We start from the raw sequence: 19,219 nt of genomic DNA on the forward strand, positions 1-19,219 counted from the left end.
AGCAGGCATCCACCCTCTGTCTGTCCTGGACAATGAGGCCACCCCTAGCATGCACTTCTGAGGAACCTGACAGGCCCAGGGTCTGGAGTGAAGAGAACTCAGACATCCATGATTTCGCCACAGGAGCTGGGGCTGCATTTCCCAGGAGGTGTGTTTGCTCCAGGGTCGGAATCAGAAGGCCACACACGAGGGGAGAGGAGGAGGGAAGGAGATGGAAATTTTTAAATATAAAAAAAATAAACCATGAGAAAAAAAAAAAAAAAGAAGGCCACACACCCTTAAATAGAGCAGTGGCCTACACAGATGCATGGCATACTGGTTCTAACCAGAGGTTAGCCAGGGGAGAGAACAGAGAGAGGAGAGTAGCAGAGAGAGCAAGGCAGGCAGTGAGAGCCGCGTGCCTCCCGACCTGGGTCCTCCCCATGACCTGCACTGCAACATCCGCTCTGCAGAGGAAGTCAGGGTTAGGGTAGCTCGTCAGAGTAACTACCAACAGCATGAGCCAGAAAGGCGGACACAGCAAGAATGGTCCCTTATCAAAGGGTTCTTCTGCGTTAACTGTGGTTGGGGAAAAATAAAAGCCTGACATGCTTTTCCCATGAGGTTTCCAGTGCACAGTGCAGAGCCGGTATACACACTGCAAAGGCAACAGATCTCTAGAACATTCTCATCCCGCAAGACTCAGACTCTAAGCCCACTGCACACAACTCCCCACCCCCACCAGGCCCTGGCTACCACCATTTCACGTTTTTCCCCCCCAATGAGTTTTGCTAATGTAGTTGAGTGGAATCATGAGGCATCTTTAGTCTGGGATTGCTTTATTCTAGTTAGCACCATGTCCTCAAGGATCAGCCACCTTCTAGCAGATGACAGAATTCTTTTATGTTCAATGCTGAATAATCTCCTACTGTGCGGATATACCACTCGTTTACTAGCAGTCCTTTTGGCTGTTATTAGCTCTTGGCGTTTGTGGACAATAAGCATGGGTGTGTTGGTATCACATTGAGATGCTGTCTTCCATTCTCTCAGGTCTGGGAGTGACGGTTAATCTTGATTATCGATCTTGCTGGGTTTAGAATCACCTGTGAGACACACCTCTGAGCTTTTCTATGAGGGAGCTTCCAAAGAGGTTTAACTGAGGAGGGATGACCCACCCTTGATGTGGGCCTTCACCCTCCCGTAGCCTAGGGGCTCAGACTGAATAAAAACAAGGAAAGGGAGGAAGTGAGCTGAGCACCAATGGGTTCATCTCTCTCTCTTCTTCCTGAGGATGAAGTGTGGCTAGGTAGCTCATCATTCGGCCTTTACAGCTAGATCTGCTCCTGCTGTCTCCAACATGATGGACTGTAGCCCTTAAAACCATAAGTCAAAATAAGCCCCGCCTTCCTTAAGTTCCTTCCATCATGGATTTTGTCACAGCAGTGAGGCAAGTAACTAGTGTGCAGGCCCAAGAGTTCAATCACTAGGTCATGTGGCGATGGTCTCTATTTTGAATGATTTCTATAACATTTTCCACAATGGCTGCACTGTTTTATATTACCACCAACAGGATGTAAACATTCTAATTTCTCCATATCCTTCATCTACATCCATTGTTTTCTGTCTGTTATTTTTATCACAGCTATTCTCCAGGTATTTTAATTTATGTTTTCCTGATAATTGGAGATGTTGGGCGTCTTGTTACATTTTTACTATTCAAGTCCTTTGCCTATTTAAAAAAGAAAAGAAGGGCTGGAGAGATGGCTCAGAGGTTAAGAGCACTGACTGCTCTTCCAGAGGTCCTGAGTTCAATTCCCAGCAACCACATGGTGGCTCTCAACCATCTGTAATGAGATCTGGCGCCCTCTTCTGGCATGCAAGCATACAGGGAAGGAATGTTGTATACGAAAGAAAGAAAGAAAGAAAGAAAGAAAAGAAAAGAAAAGTTCACTGTAAAAACTTTAACTTTTGCTGGGTGGCCGTGGCACACACCTTTAATCCCAGCACTCGGGAGGCAGAGGCAGAAGGATCTCTGTGAGTTCAAGGCCAGCCTGGTCTACAAGAGTTAGTTCCAAGACAGGCTCCAAAGCTACATAGAAACCTTGTCTCAAAAAACCAAAGCAAAACAAAAACAAACAAACAAAACCTTTAACTTTTATTCTTTAGTTATATGCAGAGGCTATAAGACATCAGATTCCCTGGGACTAGAGTGACAGGTGGCAGCGAGCCACATGATGTAGGTGTTGGGAATCCTACTTGGGTCCTCTGTAAGGGCAGTGGGTTTTATTAACTGCTGAGCTGTTTCTCCAGCTCCTTTTTGTCCACTTTTTAGTCCGATTGTTTATATATACATATTCCAGATATACTATCTCTTCAAAGATATTATTTTCAAACATCCTTTCCCATTCTATGACTATTCTTACACTTTATTGAGAGTCTAGCTCTTTGACAGATAATGGATAATTTATGGCAGGGGAAAACATGACTTAAAACAAGCTGGCTACAAAAAGTAGGTAGAGAATTTCACTTTTTATAAAAAGATTATAGTGGCCAGGTGTGGTGGCTCACACCTTTAATCCCAACACTCAGGAAGCAGAGGCAGGCTCTGTAAATTCAAAGCCAGTCTGGTCTATAGAGTGAGTTCCAAAACAGCAAAGTCTACACAGAGAAACCTTGTTTTGAAAAGATCAGAAAAATGAAGAAAAGAAAAAAGATTAAACCATATACACATACATATAAAATGGACCATCACATACCAAACTATCAACATTATTTTTGTTATGTGAATAAATAGTCTTCCCTTCACTTTTATGGATTTGTTTATTCTCACACTTCCCAGGCTGGCCTTGAACTTGCTGTGTAGCTGAGAATGACCTTGAACTCATGCCTCCACTTCAAAACTTCTGGAATTACAGATATGTACCTTCACATGCAGTTTTATGTGGTGCTGGGGGTCCACCCAGGCAATCACCCTACCGACTAAGCTACATTCCAACCTGTTTCCCAATTAATTCCACTTTTAAAATCTGTTTTTCTTTTTGATAAGTTCACACACACACACACACACATGTACCGTCACATCTGGCCCCACCACCCGCTCTCATCCTCATCGCAATCTCGCTAACCCTCATTTTCTCAGCCAGTCTCCCTCCTTTCATGTCACAGGTGCTGTGTGTTCACAAGTGCACCACGCCCAGAGGACAGCATTTCACAGCACCCCTCCCATCCTTCGACACTCTTTCCACCGGCTGTTGTGGATATTACTTTAACTATGTAAAGACTGTTACATTTGTTTATGCTGTGAAATATTACTTTAACTGTGTAAAGGTCTGTTGCATTTGTTTAACTGTGTAAAGATGTGTTACATTTGTTTCAGCTCGCCTGCCTAAGGTGCCTGACCGGGTCTACAAAAAAGCTGAACAGTCAATCGCTAGGCAGTAGAGAGGTAGGTGGGACTGGTAGGCAGAGAGAATAAGGGGAGGAATCTTAACTCCAGAGGGAAGAGAACAAGGGAGAAGAGAGAGCTGCCTGAGGCCAGCCAGACAACCACCAGCCAGCCAGACACGGAGGAAGGAGGAAGCAGGAAAGTAGGACATACAGAATGAGAGAAAGGTGAAAAGTCCCAAGGCAAAATGTAGTTAAAGAGAAACAGGTTAAAATAAGCTATAAGAGCTAGTGGGACAAGCCTAAACTAAGGCTGAGCCCATTCGTAAGTAATAATAAGTCTCCATGTCATGATTTGGGGGCCGATGGGCTGAGAAAGCCTGCTACAAAGCATTCTTCTTCAGTGCTCCCTGGGCCTTGCAGAGGGTGATTCCAATGTCATGAATGAGCACCCACAGTCACTTATCCTCAGCCCTTTGACCAGTTAGAAGTTTCTTCTTCTCTGGCTATGGCCAAGACCAGCACTAATCTACAGATATGATCACAAATATCCAGAAAGCAGTTTGATTATGTGTCTGCTTGGCAAAATATCAGAGTGTTTTTGACCAAGTTTACAGTACGTAGATTTTACTCCATCCCATGGAGAGGCTTCAAATTCAAGCAGAAGGAGCTTGTTTGCCCACCAAACAGCCACTATTGCACCAGTGAGTCCATCTTGCCTTGAAGATTACTGTTGTAATATTTAGGGTCCAGATTTGGGTAAGACCACTGACCTTACACTTGGTAAGGCTCCCCCAAAATGCCTACATGGCACTTTCCTGCTCTATTAGCTTCCAAGGAGAAGCTCCCAGCTCAATTCCAGAGTAGTTCCTCTGTGTCCTGTAACCACATTGTGTGATATCTTTGGCAATAACGTAAACTATATATATATTTTAATATTATTTTGTGTGTATGAGGTTTTTTTGTTTGCATGTATGTGCCACATGCATGTCTGGTGCCACAGAAGCAAAAAGCAGGCACCATATCCCCTAGAACTGGAATTGCAGATGGTTGTGAGCAGCCATATAGATGCTGGGAACTGAACCCAGGTCCCCTGCAAGAGCAGCCAGTGCTCTTAACCACTGAACCATCTTGCTGACCCCTAATTATATTTTAAACACTGTCATTTTGCTCTTGTTTCTACTTTGCTCATAGGTAGGCAGTTTTGAACCCACCACAATAGGGCCTTACATTTAGCTCCCTCCTTGAAAAGTCTCGGCTATGGGGCTGGAGAGATGGCTCAGTGGTTAAGAGTACTGACTGCTCTTCCAGAGGATCCAGGTTCAATTCCCAGCACCCACAGGGCAGCTCACAACTCTCACAACTGTCTGAAGATCCAGTTGCAGGGGATCTGACACCTTCACACAAATGCACATCAAATAAAGTTAAATAAACCATAAAAATATTTTTAAAAGAAAGAAAGAAAAGAAAAGAAAAGAGAAAGAAAGAAAGAAAGAAAGAAAGAAAGAAAGAAAGAAAGAAAGAAAGAAAGAAGAGTCTCGGCTATCCCTTCATCCACGGATCATCCCAGCCCTTGCCTCCTTGTTCAGGCGTTCATCTCAGGGCATCCCCACTTCCTCCACGCTCTCACCGTTAGCTACCCAGGACCTTAAGCTGGTTTATTTGGCCTGTGTGGGTGGTGGTGCAAGTTCCTTCCTGTTTTCTGCCTGCCGCCTCATCATTATCTTCACCCTAACACTGGTTCTTCCTGCTTCCCAGGGAGAACATTGCATGCAGTCATCACACTCAGCCCCAATGACTTCCAAGGAAGAAATGAGCCGTCTCTTCTAGAAGATTCCAAAAGACCCTCTTCCCACACCTCCCTTGAAATTCCATGGTCTGATCCAGACTCATGGGAGCACCCTTAAACCAATCAATGACAAGATGATTGGGAACACCTTGCACCTGGGGTATAACCCTCTGCCAATTCACACGCCAACAAAACATTACTGTCTTGGTGTGGCAGTCGGGCAGGAGGCCGCTCTACAAACTTTGCTGAAACCCAGCTCTAATCTTGGACGACTCACGTGCTGCCCAGGTCCTGCCCCTTAGTCTGTGTGAACACGGCAGCTCCTTGCTCTCTCGCCCTCCCTCAACAGGGACACATCTCGAGAGATCAGAACACACACCAAAGCATCCCCTCTGCTGCATACACCTGATAGTCAGGGAGCGAATGACATTTTGTGGTTGTGAGTTCTCTGCAGGATGCAGGCTTCGACACCTGACCTTTCCTCTGCCTCTCAGCTCAGTCTCCTCCAGGATAAGGAAATGCTCCTATTTGTAACAAAAGGTTCCGTGAGGACACTGGCTGAAGGCTGGGTGACCATCGTTTCTAGATGCCTGTGACAAGCCTAATAGCCATATTCCTGCCAATCAATATTGAGGCTTTATTTAGCTGCCAAATTTTCCCTTAAACCTATTTTTCAGGAAACAACCGTCTCTCCAGTGTTAACACGGTTCCCCTCTCTGATTCTGGGGAGGGTTTGTCTTTCATTTCAGGGTATCCTCAGATGGCATCAGCCAAAGGAAGATGGGCCACTGCTAACACAGGCTTGGGAGAAGGAAGTGGCAGAAATTCTACCAGTCACAGCACAAATCCCTGTCAAGAGGCCCCTGCATATGGCTGGCTGAGCCTCCACCTTGAACATAATTATTCTTAACCATCAGTCATAGTCATGTATCTAGGTAATTGAAGATGAAGCAAGATGTCACCTGTCATCAGCTCTCATTTACACAGGAGAGGGGATGCTCTGATGTGTCTTCTTCCAAGGGCTCATTTGGTGATGTCTCTGTTGTGAGCCGCTGGCGTGCCACTATCTGCTTCCCACAGCAGCTAACCCTGGAAAACTCCCAGTGAATAGTCTTGCTGGGACAACAGAAAACCAACACTGTCCTCCATCAGACCCACAGAGGCGCCGTAGCTCCACCACCCTGCATAGGACAGCGAAGATCTGTGAATACCGTCTCAATTGATCCCACAGAACAACTATGGGAAGAAAAGGTCCAACTTGAAGTGTTCCCTGTGCACCTAAAAGACATACAGAACCTCCACCTTGAAGACTTTGTGGGAGGACACTTTGCTGACCACAAAGAGAGGATGGGCTGACCAGAGACAGTATGACCCGGAAGGGAGTGATGGGTATGGTGTGGAGGACATCATGCTTGATGGAGCATACACAGAAAGCCACATGCATTCTGCTTATTGTGGAATCAAGATATATTTCTAGCCAATACTTCTGCTTCTAGAACATTCTCCTGTCTTCGCCTCCCATCTCACAGTAGAGTGCTAGGATTACAGATGTGCACCACTGCATCCAGCTTTCTTACGTGGTTTTTGAGGATCAAACTCAAAACAGTGGCAAGCGCTTCTGCCCCACCCCCCCCCAGCCATCTTGCTTGCTCCAGGCTTCTCCTAGCTCATTCCTAAAAAGGCACGTGAGCACTCTGCGTGGCAACCACCACCAGAAGCTTGTTGTTGGGGACAAGCAGTGGGCGGAAGAAGAGGAAGCTGGGGAGCAGGATGCTTGTTTACCTCCTTCACTTCCCCATCCCTGGGGTCATGGCAGCATCTGGAGTCCTGCGGACAGTTAACATACAAGCTAGGGAAGGGGAGAATGGTAGAAAATGGGGGTGTGAATATGGGAATGGGAGGCTGAGAAAAAGGCTTGCTTATTCTTTTGTCTGTTTCTTTGCTTGCTTGATTTTTGAAACAGCATCTCACTCTTTAGACCTGGCTGGCCTCAAACTTGCAGCAATCCTCCTACCTCAGTTTCCAAAGTGTTGGGGTTACAGGGGTGAGTCATTGTAGCTGGCTGTAATTAACTCAACAGCTAGAGACCGTTTCAAAAGATACAGAAAAGGTGTTTTAAGTCTCAAAGAGCAGGGGCATGGCTCAGCTCTTTTTTTCTCTGTTTTCCAGCATTGAGGCTTTTTTTTTTTTTTTACTTTTACTTCATTTTGTGTGTCTGACTGTTCGCCTGCATGTATAGTCCACTGCATGTGTGCTGTGTCCTCAGAGGCCAGAAGAAGGCATCAGATTCCCCGCAGCTGCAGTTACAGATGGTTGTGAGCCACTGTGTGGATGCTGGGAATAAATCCAGAGCCTTGTGGAGAGCAGGCAGTGCTCTTCGCTGCTGAGCCATGTATCTAGGCTCTTTTCTGATTTTTCTACCATGAATATTCCTCTGTAGTTTTGAACATTAAAAATAAATTCCCAGTGCCTTCAGATCATTTACAAATAAAAATCTAAGCAGGTACATGCCACCTCATGCCACCCCAGCTGTCCTGTGAGCTGGTCTTTACTCTCTGGTATGGTTTCTCGGCACTTCCCACATCCTGGGTTCTGAGGGTAGGTAGCACATACTCCCTCCTCCGTGCACGCATGGACTTCGACTCCTTTCTTAGGTTGCTGGGCCCACTTCCACTTACAAGACACTGCTTACCATGCAAGAGTCACTTTCAGGAAACCACCACCACACCTCCACCTCAGGAGGAGGCCTGTCCCTATGTTCACTGGTTCCTTAGTTAATTATGTAGCCATAATTAACTGATCCCAAGTGCTGGGATTACAGGCGTGGGCCACTATACCCAGCACCCGGATGTCCTTATCTTTGAAACTGATGGTATTTCCTCATAGGGTTTTGACATCCATGCATAAACTGGTCTCCAGGTCACTTTGAGACTGTGTCACCACTTAAAACCATGTATGTGTTTTCTAGTGGGAAGAAGGAAGGGCTGGGTGAAGGGAGAAAGAAGGGAAGTGAGTCACATAAACAGAGGCTATTTTTGGTCGGTGGTTCCTCTTGACGCCTCCACTGACCTGTACCCATAGGTTCCGCCATTCGCACACGTCACTCTCCTTCCCAGACAGGTGAGAACTCCTGGTTTGGCAGTCGTTTGTGCCCCACAAGTATCTTGTGGGCTCTGCTGAGCCGGGTGGTCCAGACTGTAGAGTCTGATCCAAAGGAAGCGGGAAAGAGCCTCGGACAGGCGGCAAGGAGACTGCACATGAAGGAGTCCAGGTTCGAAAGAGAGTCTGGGCAGCCATGGCAATCAACACAAGGGAACTGGGCATTGAGTTCCAGGCCTGGCACTCAGATGGTCTTGAATGACGGAGTTCCTCCTTGGTATGTAGGAAGCCACATAAAACTGGGTATGATGGTACACACCTGTAACCCAGCACTTGGAAGGTGGAGGCAGGAGGATCAGGAGTTCAAGGCCATCCAGGCCATCCTTTTTTACCTGACAAAGTTGAGGCCAGAATATGAGATCCTGTATCAAAAACTTAAAATAAACCAGGTGATGTTGGTTTATGCCTTTAATCCCAGCAATTGAGAGGCAGAGGTAGGATGATCTCTATGAGCTCATGGCCAGCCTGGTCTAGAGTTCCAGGACAGTTAGGGCAACACAGGGAAACCCTGTTTCAAAAGACAAACAAAAAGCCATGTGGTGGTGCACACCTTTAATCCCAGCACTTAGGAGGCAGAGGCAGGTGGATCTCTGTGACTTCAAGGCCAGCCTAGTCTACCAGAGCGAGTTCTAGGACAGGCTCCAAAGCTACACAGAGAAACACTGTCTCAAAAATTTAAAATAAAAGATTTGTGTGTCTTTTGCCTCACTGTCTAGCAGTCTGTTCCATATTTTCTATACCCACCACAGGGGCAGTGGCGGCCCTTCCTTTGGGCAGGCTGCAATCAACAGAAAACTTAGAGAATCAGGACTGCACGATTGGGCACGGCAAGGAAACTCGTGATCAGGAAGTTTGGGGTTCTCTTTGCACACCAAGGGAAGAGCAAGGGAGTTGAGTGCCAGGCAAGGGTTTTCTGTGCTTCCCCTTAATTCAAGCTCTTCCCCTTCTCAGCCGCAGGACCCAGAAAATACAAAATTCCTTGTCTTGGTTGGTCAGCTAGAGCAAGACACGTGCGGTTCTTGCCACCGCCACAGTGTGGCGACATACGACTGTCTAATTCTTCAGATTTGGCCCACGGTGGAATCAGCTCTGCAAACCAACGCTGGAGGTGGCCCTGTGAATTACTAAAGTTCAAAGTCAAAAAAGAAAAAAAAAAAGAAAAAAGAAAAAAAGAAAAGAAAAGAAAAGAAAAGAAAAGAAAAGAAAAGTGTTCCCTAGGCCCTTCCTCCTCTTGGACAAGACCTATCTGTATCAGCGGTTCTCAACCTATGAGTTGTGACCTCTTTGGTAAACCTTAATCTCCAAAAATATTTACATTACGATTCATAAGAGTAGCAAAATTGAAGTTATGAAGTAGCAACCAAAATAACTTTATGGGGGCTGGAGAGACAGCTTAGAGGTTAAGAGCACTGGCTACTTTTCCAGAGGTCCTGAGTTAGTTCAATTTCAGCAGCCACAGGGTGGCTCAAGACCATCTATCATGAGATCTGGCGCCCTCCTCAGGCCTGCAAGTATACATTGCAGGCAGAACACTGCATACATAATAAGCAAATAAATCTTAAAAACAAAACAAAACTTTATGGTTGGGGGTCACCACAACATGGGAAACTGTATTAGAAGGATGCAGCATTAGGAAGGTTGAGAACTAACTTAGAATACCTTCCATCAGACTGAGGAGTTAGCTCAATTAGTAAAGGGCTTGGCACCCAAGTTCCATTCTTAGAGCTCACATTAAAAAAGAAAACAACTGGGCATTTAGCATCCGTTTGTAATCCCAGTGCTCGGGAGGGGACACAGGGGATCCCTGGGGCTTGCTGGACAGCCAGCCTCGCCTGCTCAAGAAGAAGATGGATGGTACCTGAGAAATGAGGCCTGAGGATGTCCTCTGGCCTCCACATATACATGCATACGTGTGTGTGCTCCCGTGTGTGTAGACGTGCACATAAATAAGTAAAGTTAGCTCCAGTCCTTTAAGGCAGAGGCAGGCAGATCTTTGAGCTTGAGGCCAGCCGGCTCTACATAGTGAGTTCCAGGTCAGCCAGAGTTACACGGTAAAATCGTCTCACAGAGAAAAGACAAGAAAAAGGAAGAAAGAAAATCACAAAATGTGGGGTTTGTTGCTGTTAACTGCTAAGCCTCAAGAGTGCAGGAGTCACTTCTCAGGCTGCTGTTCTCGGAAGAACAAAGAGCAAGATCTTTTGTTGCTGCTAAAGCTTTCCACGGTGTGACTGAAGCCTTGGTCATCCCCAAACGAGCAAGCGAAATAGATTTTGATGACATACCTTGAGCCAGGAAAGATATCATACACCTACAACCCTAGCACCAGGGTGGCAGGAAGATCAAGAGCTCAAGTCCAGCCTGGCTATACACTGTGTGTGTGTGTGTGTGTGTGTGTGTGTGTGTGTGTGTATCTGTGTGTGTCTACATATGTATGTACACATATCCATAATTCAGTCATTTCAGCATATACCATTTTATTACACTCATTCATTGGTGCCAAATCTTGGACCCGAAGCTCATCTGAGTTCTGATTGGCTGATTTCAAGTTTCCATACTCACCTCCAAAAGTGGTTCTCTCATTCCCCAGTGCAGGTCCTTGAGTTGGGGTTCTTATCTACTCTAAAGTCGGGGTCCCCCTCTGAACCCCACAAACTCTCCTCCCATGAGCCACTCTAGATTCTTTTCCCTATTTGAGTCTGGGAGTTGCTCTCTCCTCTCAATCTCTTTTCTCTTACACAATTGCTGCAAGGTTTGAAACCACGGAAAGGAATTTTTCCCTGTGGCTCTGCTGTCTCCCCTATGAGCCATGACTGCTGTAGGCTGAGGGGACTGGATTTAGAAAGGCACCTTGGAACCACATCAATTGCTGTAATGTAACTTCCAGACTTTGCTATCTGCAAACATATGAAGAGTTATTGGGATTCCCCCCATTTTATAGTTGAAGAACTGAAGGCCAGGCACCCTGTGATGTGTTCCATTTCACACCCAAGAAGCCAAGAGAAAAGCTTCTCCTGAATTGTAGAAGAAAAGAGAAGAGTGCTAGAGAGACGGCTCAGCAGTTAAGAGCACTGGCTGCTCTTCCAGGGGACCAAGGTTTGACTCCCAGCACACACGTGAGTTCACAACCATCTGCAACTCCAGCCCCAGAGGATCCTACGCCCACTTCTGTCCTCCCTGGGCACCAGGCACTCATGTGGTGCACAGACACACGTGCAGGTGAAATACCCACATAAAATTATCTAACTTTTTTAAAAGCAAAGGTGGCATTGCAACTGCCCTTCCTGGAGTCTTACCCACCACTGAGCCTGGTCCAGAGATTCCTAAATTTAGCTAAGAATTGAAAGTAAGATGTAAGATGTAGCTATAAAGTAGCTGTGGCTTACTTTAAATGTAGCTCAGTGGTAGAACGCTCATCTAGTCTAGCCATACTGTGGAATATTATGGGATGGTGCTGATGTACTTACATGAGAATGTAAAATGATCTCTGAAGTTGGTGTGGCATGACAGCACTAGGGGCAGGAAGAGGAGCTGGGGATGGGAAGACTGGCATCTACGTGGCTGGAGGAGCAGGAACATGTGGACCACATTAATATGTATCCGTGCAAAATGACCTGGTACAGTCACAAGCCACATAACCACATCGAGTCAATGACAGGCCACATATGCAATGTTGGACCTAAAAGAATGTCATGAGATGAACCATTATCCCCTAGTGACGCCGGAGCTGTCTGTCATTGCTGCACACATCACCACTTGTGGGTTTACCATGTGCTATAAACACACCTACAGCCCTTTGCCAGGAATATAAAACCATAGCACGTATGGGGCCAGAGATGTGGCTCTGTGGTTAGACTATTTGCCTTGCATGCTCCAAACCCTGGGGTTGGACTCAACATTGGAAAAAATAAAATAAACCAACAAATCTGGTCATGATAGGTCATGTGGAGGTAAAAGGATCAAAAGGTCAAGGTTATCTTTAGCTGTATAGCAAGTTTGAGGCTAGCCTATGCTATGTGAGATGCTGTCTTAAATACATACATATTTATGTATATGAGTATATATAGATGAGTGTGTCTAAATGTGCTTTGCATTATTTTAAAGTGTTCTCTCTACTTATTAAAAATAATTTTATTCCAAATAGTTATGCAGCAGCCTTATGTAGTTCTAACTTATCACATCTTTTTATTTGTGTATGTGGGCAGCATGAGGAGCGCACACATGCCACGGCACACATGTGAAGGTCAGAGGATAACTCTGTAGAGTCAGTGCAGTCATATACAGCAGGTGCTTCATCCGCTGAGCCTCCTCACTGACCCCTATCATGGCTTTTGTTTGCTTGTTTGTTTTTGAAGACAGGGCTTTGCTGTAGCTCTAGAGCCTGTCCTGGAACTAGCTCTTGTCGACCAGGCTGGCCTCGAACTCACAGGGATCTGCCTACCTCTGCCTCCTGAGTGCTGGGATTAAAGGCGTGCGCCACCACCACCAGGCTTTATTACTTTATCATGGCTTTTGAGTACATTATTTTCTCTTGAGCTTAATCTAATCTCATGTTGTTTTGTTCATAGTGGCCCCAGGAGGAGCACTATTCTCTCTCTCTCTCTCTCTCTCTCTCTCTCTCTCTCTGTGTGTGTGTGTGTGTGTGTGTGTGTGTGTGTATGTGTGTGTAACAGGTAGTCTACTACATGTACTCATTTATACAATGATAAAATCGCTGACAAACTCATTTCTTAGACTATGACATCACGGTTGAGTGACATAGCACTGTCTCTTCCTGTGGTTTGGATGGATATGGTCTCTCAAACTCACATTGACATTGGTTTTATTGTTTAGTTTGTTTTTGGAGACAATGTCTCACTCTGTAGCCCAGCTGTCCTGCAATGCAACTATGTAGCCCAGGATAACCTCCCACCATCCGTGGTCCTTCTGCGGGGGATCACAGCTATGAGTCACCACAGTGGGACTCAGGTTGAATTTAACTGCCACTGTGATGGCACTGGGAGGTAGGACCGTACAGAGGTGATCAGAAGTGGGTGTGGTGGCACACGCCGGCAGTCCTGCTGGGGACAGTACAGCATGGTGGGAATGCATGGCAGAACTGCACACCGATGACTGTTGGGAGCGGTGAGACCCCAGATCCTGAATTTCTTGTAATCCCCTGATCTGAGTGCCTACAGCTGCTCTGAGCACGAGACCTTCAGGAGTTCCTGATGGCAGGAGAGTGGTTTCTGGTGGGTTTGGCTGGGGCGTGGCTATCTCTATATAATCTGCCCCTGAACACAATAAAGGGGGCATTCTTGAGGAACTCAAGGATGACCCGTGTTGCTGTCTCTCTGTCTGTGTATTTTAACCTCCAGCCCCCTTGCCCGAAGCTCGGTAACAGGGTAAAAGTGCACCAAACGCAGACACGGGGGCGCGGTGCACGGCATTTGGAGGTCTCCACCGAGATATCAGCAATTAGAGGTCCCAGCCTAGATATCGGGACTAGGAAACGCTGAGAGGTCGCCCTCAGAAGATGAGGGTGGATTGGGGTATATGGTTAATCCTGACGTCCTTTGCTCGGTTTGGCAGCAAAGGGAACTCCAACCAAGAAAGAGGGGTAAGCGAACAGGGTTGTCCCCAGCAGGAGGGGGAATGCATAAGTATTGGTAAAAGATAGAAAGTATATAGCTTAAAAAGATAAGTGTATATAGATGTATGATATGTTGACTGTGTTGTCTTTTGTGTTCTGGACTGGAGAAAGACATTTAATTCTAGGAACTGCTAAGAAAGGTATCTTGAAGAATTTGATGTTTTGGAAAGGAGGTTCTGTTTCTGTCTCCACAGATGATGAGAGCCTAAGGATTTATTCGATAATCATGTGGTTTGAATCCCTGAGACCTCCTGAAATGTTGCAGTGGAGTGTGAGCAGCAGCGGCTCCAGGCGGGCGCTGAGGGGCTGCGTGCGACACATGCAAACCCCGGGACCTGCCTCGAGGACCGACGAGGCAAGAACGCTAGGCCCTCTTCCAGCTCGGGCCTCAGGTCGCAGAAGCGCAGCATGACCGCGACTCGCGTCCGAGCGCGACTGGAAAATGGCAGTAAATTGCAGTAAATTCCCCTAAGAATGCAGCATCCCTGCTCAGCAGGAAGTAGCCAGACAGATTGACAACGCCCAAATTCCCTAAGTGGGGCCCCTTCAGTGGTTGCAGAGCAGCAAGCCTGCTTCCCTGAGTTCTGCTCCACTTCATGTACCAGTTTGGACCCAGAACAAATACACCTGGGGATAGAAGGCAGTTGGAGTAGAGCTTTGCTAGGTGGCTGTGGTGGAAGGCACATTGCCTCAGCCCAGTCGGTGCCTAGCCTGGCGGATGCCACAGCAGTGCCAGAAGTACGTTACCTGGAGATACTGACCCCTCATCCCCCCGAATACTTAAGATCAGACAGTTTTATATAAAATTTAGGGGGGAGATATTGGGAGCAGTGAGACCCCAGATCCTGAATTTCTTGTAATCCCCTGATCTGAGTGCCTACAGCTGCTCTGAGCACGAGACCTTCAGGAGTTCCTGATGGCAGGAGAGTGGTTTCTGGTGGGTTTGGCTGGGGCGTGGCTATCTCTATATAATCTGCCCCTGAACACAATAAAGGGGGTATTCTTGGGGAATTCAAGGATGACCCGTGTTGCTGTCTCTCTGTCTGTATGTGTTTGTGTATTTTAACCTCCTGCCCCTTGCCCGAAGCTCGGTAACAGGGTAAAAGCGCACCGAACGCAGACACGGGGGCGCGGTGCATGGCAGATGACAGTGAGGGGAAGAACGAGCCAAGAGGAAGGGGCTGGGTGCCATCTCTTGAGGGTCTATCACCTTCCAACATTCTACAAGCTGACAGCCAAGCCTTCAATACCCAGGTCTTGAGGGCACTTCTTGAGGCTTCTCTCTGAGGGCTTGTCTCTCATTGTTGCTGAGCCCTCCCTGTGGCCACTTCTGTCCCCACTCTGTTCAGGTCTGCACTGGCACCGCAATCTATGGGACCCCGTTTTAAAGCAGCACAGATTTACAACTTTACAGCTCTGGGTCAAAATTCCCAAACCAAGGTGTTGCCAGGCTGTGTGTTCCTCCTGCGGCCTCTAGGGGGAGCCCTTCATTTGCCTTTTCCTGGTGCCAGAGGGCCCTGAATTCTTTGGTTCATGGCCCCTACGTCCATCTTCAGAACCAGTGCAGCATCTTCCCAACTTTACATCTTCTGTGTCCTCCTGTATCTCTTTCCGCCCCCTCTCTGCCAGCTCTGGTTAACAGCGTTAACACTGGCTTTCACTCTCTTACATACAATTGAATATACCTTGGTAATTCAGACTCATCACACACTCTTGTGCAAGTGTGTGCACGTGCACACACACACAGAAAGAACGTCTCACTTAAAATCTATATGCCATCACCTAACTTACTAAAATATATTCCCAGGTTCTGGGGCTTGATACAAGGACATAGCAGCTCATTATTCTATCAGCTGCAATTGGCAGGCAGCCTGGGCTGATAGGAACACTCCAAACCCCCTGTCTTAGGGTTTCTATTGCTGTGACAAAACACCGTGACCAAAAGCAGCCTGGGGAGGAAAGGGTTGATTTCATCTTCCAGTTCCACATCTCAGATTGTCACAGAGAAGTCACCGCAGGAACTCAGGAGAACCGGAGCCTGCGTGAGGCAGAAGCTGATGCAGAGCCCATGGAGAAGTGATGGCTACTAGCTTGCTCCTCATGGCTTGCTCAGTCAGCTTTCTTCTAGAACCCAGGACCCCCAGCCCAGGAATGGCACCACCCACAATGACCTGAGCCCCTCCCACATCCATCACCGGTCAAGAAAATGTACAGGCTTGCCAGCAGGCCAGTTGAATGGGAGCATTTTCCTAACTGAAGTTCCTCTTGCCAAAGGACTCCGACTTGTGTCGAGCTGACATAAAACCAGCCAGAACACCCTCCCTCTGGGGGGTCTCCGGTAGTGTAATATGAAGGTACTAAACTGAGCAGGTAAGAAAAGAACTTATCGGGTGTGATGAGATTGCAATATGGCCCATGAGTGCTACAGGGGATGCAAGGTGCCACAGAGCAAGAGAGTAAAGGGAGGTGAGGGTTAATGGGAAGGTGAGGGAGAGATTACAGAAGCTGGGTTGAAAATGGTCCTCACTGCAAAGATTAGTACTGAAGGCAGAGTCAGCATGGGGCTGAGCAGGCAACTTCTGGGCCGATGCCTGGAAGGGTGGCCTTGCTGCAAGGCTGTGGTTCTTTGTGCAAATTCATCATGATTTTTGCGCAAGGCTGTGGTTTGGAAACAGTCTTTGGTGACAGTTATTGTCATCAAATATACGCAATGATCCTCTTCATAAATGTCTCCACCTGGATGAGCCCATCAGAACAGAGATTGAATTTTAACCCCTGTTGGGCAGTAGAAGCAGGCGGGACCTTGGAGTGTAACAGCCCTGGACCTAGGCCTGTCATGCCAGCTACTAAAGAAACCGAGGCAAGTTCCAAACCTGCCTGAGTTAGTGAGTTCAAGGCCACCCTTGGCAACTTAGCAAGACTCAGTCTCTCAATAAAACAGTAATTTTTTTTATTGGAGACAGAGCCGAATGGGATGGTGCCTGGTTAGCATTCCTGAGGTCCTGGGTCGACCACCAGGACTGCTGAGAGAAAGGGGGGATTCGGATGTAGATTACTGGATTAATGAAGTTATTTTAAGTATAGGTGTGTTGGAAGCTGGGCACGGTGGCGCACACCTTAACCCCACCACTGGGAGGCAGAAGCAGGTAGATTTTTTTAGCTCGGGGTCAGCCTAATCTACAGGGTAAGTTTCAGGGCTACACTGTATCATTTAAAAAAAATTTTTTTGGGGGGGGGGCTCAGTGGCTAAGGGCACTTGCTGCCAAGCCTGACAGTGTGAATTCAATCCCCGAAACTCTCATGGTGGAAGGTGAGAACAGGTTCCAAACTGTCCTTGGATCGCCACATACACACTTTGGTACATGAGCACACACACATTTGCACACACCTACACAAACGTCATTAATTTTAAAAAGAATGGGTCTGTTAAAAGTGCCGCTCAGCGTCTGCTGTGTGTCTCTCTCCCAATCTGAAGTCCCTTCCCTCCTGTAGATTCTGCAGAACTTCCATCAGCACGGAGGCACTCACCCAATGAAGCCTCCTAACTTGGCTCTCTCAGACTTCAAAACACTAAGACAAATGAACCTTTTTCCTCTAAATGTCCCAGCCTCCAGTCGTTTGCACTCGATCTTAGCCAAAAGCTCAAGAAGCAGCAGAAAGTAGACTAAGACAATGGGCCCTGGACTCTGTTAGAGTTTGACAGACAGAAGTGACTCCATTTTGATCTGACAACTTTCTGTTACACCACACACACACACACACACACACACACACACACACTACTCACAAGGACAAACAGCATTCCTCAGAGATGCTGGGGAACATTGTCCTGGACATGACATGGCCACCGTCATCTTAAAGGGCCGGCAGCTGTAATCGTCCACACTCATGAGACTTTCAAACATCCCCATCAGTCCCTCACCTGAGATCCCTGCCACTCCCTCCTGCATGCTTCTCTTCCTGCCATTTGCCCATAATTCTGTCCACCTGCATGTGAGGGGAGGCTGGAGTACATAGGAGATGGGAAGTTAACTGAAGTGGGGGGATTCCATATATAGGGATTTGGGGGAGACCTGTGCCTATACTGGCGTGGGGCTTTCATTGTAACCTTAAGGAAACCCAGGAAGCTCATTGATTCATCAAGCTGGACTGGGATGCAATTGTCTCTTTGGGTTGACCCCTAGGTGAGGTGACTAGATGTTTGTTCATATGCCCCCAAGAAAAGGGCATGACAGACAGCACTGCCGAGGTTTGTGACTGAACCCCGGTTTCTTGTTCTCAAGGGAGAAAGTGCTTTCCCGTGGAGCTGTGGGATCCCACCCGACTATCTCCCATTTCACTCCAAGCCCCGGCTAAAGAAGGCATGAGATCCATCACCTTAGCTTTTGAACTAACGGGGCCACCGACCCTGATGGTCATTTTGTGTGTGTGTTCATATGTGTGCATACAGGCTCACATGTGACAGAGGACAATCTCAGGTATGGGTCCTCAACTTCCACCCTGATTGAGATATGGTCTCTGTGGTTCACCCTGCAGCCCACCAGGCTAGATGGTCTGCAAGCTTTGGGGACCTGTTTTCACCTCCCATGTTGCTGCAGCAGGGCTGAGATTACAGGCTCTCTTGATACACATTCTACTTTTAATTTTTTTATTTTTTTCACAATTGAAATTATTATTTGGGGGAGGTGGGGTGGGGGTTCATGTGCCATGGTGTGGAGGTCAGAGGACTGCTTTGGGGAGTAAGTTCTCTCCTTCCATCTTTATATGAGCTCCAGGGACCAAACACAGGTTGCCCAACTTGTGTGGCAAGAAGCATTTTGGAGGGGGGGTGCTGAAGAGATGGCTCAGAGGTTACACAGGTTGCCCAACTTGTGTGGCAAGCATTTTGGGGGGGGGGTGCTGAAGAGATGGCTCAGAGGTTAAGAGCATTGCCTGCTCTTCCAAAGGTCCTGAGTTCAATCCCCAGCAACCACATGGTGGCTCACAATCATCTATAATGTCTGGTGCCCTCTTCTGGCCTGCAGGCATACACACAAACAGAATATTGTATACAAAATAAATAAGCATTTCAGGCACTGAGCCTTCTAGCTGATTGCACATCCATCTTCTTACATGGGTTCTGGGGATCAAACTCAGGTCCTCACACTTGTACAGCAAGCACTTTTACACACTGAGAGCTTCTTCTGCGTCCTGACAGCCACTCTTCTCTGTGTGTGTGTGTGTGTGTGTGTGTGTGTGTGTGAGAGAGAGAGAGAGAGAGAGAGAGAGAGAGAGAGAGA

This window comes from Arvicola amphibius, chromosome 4 (assembly GCF_903992535.2).
Source record: "Arvicola amphibius chromosome 4, mArvAmp1.2, whole genome shotgun sequence".
In the NCBI taxonomy this organism is placed as follows: domain Eukaryota; kingdom Metazoa; phylum Chordata; class Mammalia; order Rodentia; family Cricetidae; genus Arvicola; species Arvicola amphibius.